Genomic DNA, 668 nt, shown 5'->3' on the forward strand with positions numbered 1-668 from the left:
AAGGCCGCCCTGAGCGTCTTGCCTGTGGTCCCTCCCGCTGGACACAGTGCCCTGGGCCCCCACCCTCCCCCCTTCTGCAGCAGAGCTGACCTCCGGCCCTGGAGGCACGCATCCTGCAAGCAGGCACCCAGCATCCAGGCCAAGGAAACTGGCAGGACAGGAAGACGTCGCCCGGGGAAAGGTGCCCGGGGACACGGCGGGGAAGGCAGGCCCAGCACAGGGGACTGGGCCGGGCAAACTCAGGACCCGAAGCCAGCGAGCTCCAGGTCGCTCCGCCCAGAGAGCCCTGCAAAACGGTCCCCTTCCCGCCCCTGACAGCGCCCCAAACGGGCCTCCAGCAGCGGCTCCCCAAGCCTCGTGGTCTCTGGGCACAGGGAGGGCATCTCAGGTAAGAAAGACGAATCACCAGCCATTTTCCCACGAGCGATCTGAACACAAACACGCCGCACAGAGGACCCGGGAGGCAGCGCGGATCCCAGCGCGATGTCAGAGCGAGAGGAGGAGGCCGCCATTCCTCCCTCATCTGCCTCTCAGGATGCTGCCGGGAACCCAGGCCCCGCATTAAGCCAGGGGTTCTAACCAGAGGCAGCTCTGCGCCCCAATGGGCCCTGGGAACTATCTGGAAACATTCATGGCCGGCACAGCCTGTGGGAGGAGCTCCTGCATGT

General features: G+C 66.0%; 1 protein-coding gene across 1 annotated transcript in view; it reads right to left on the reverse strand.

Moving 5' to 3' along the window:
* Window positions 1–668, reverse strand: part of MBOAT2 (membrane bound O-acyltransferase domain containing 2) — a 57,311-nt gene that overhangs the window by 52,118 nt on the left and 4,525 nt on the right. The window lies entirely within an intron of this gene.

Source organism: Myotis davidii, unplaced genomic scaffold (assembly GCF_000327345.1).
Source record: "Myotis davidii unplaced genomic scaffold, ASM32734v1 scaffold61, whole genome shotgun sequence".
NCBI classification, from domain to species: Eukaryota; Metazoa; Chordata; class Mammalia; order Chiroptera; family Vespertilionidae; genus Myotis; species Myotis davidii.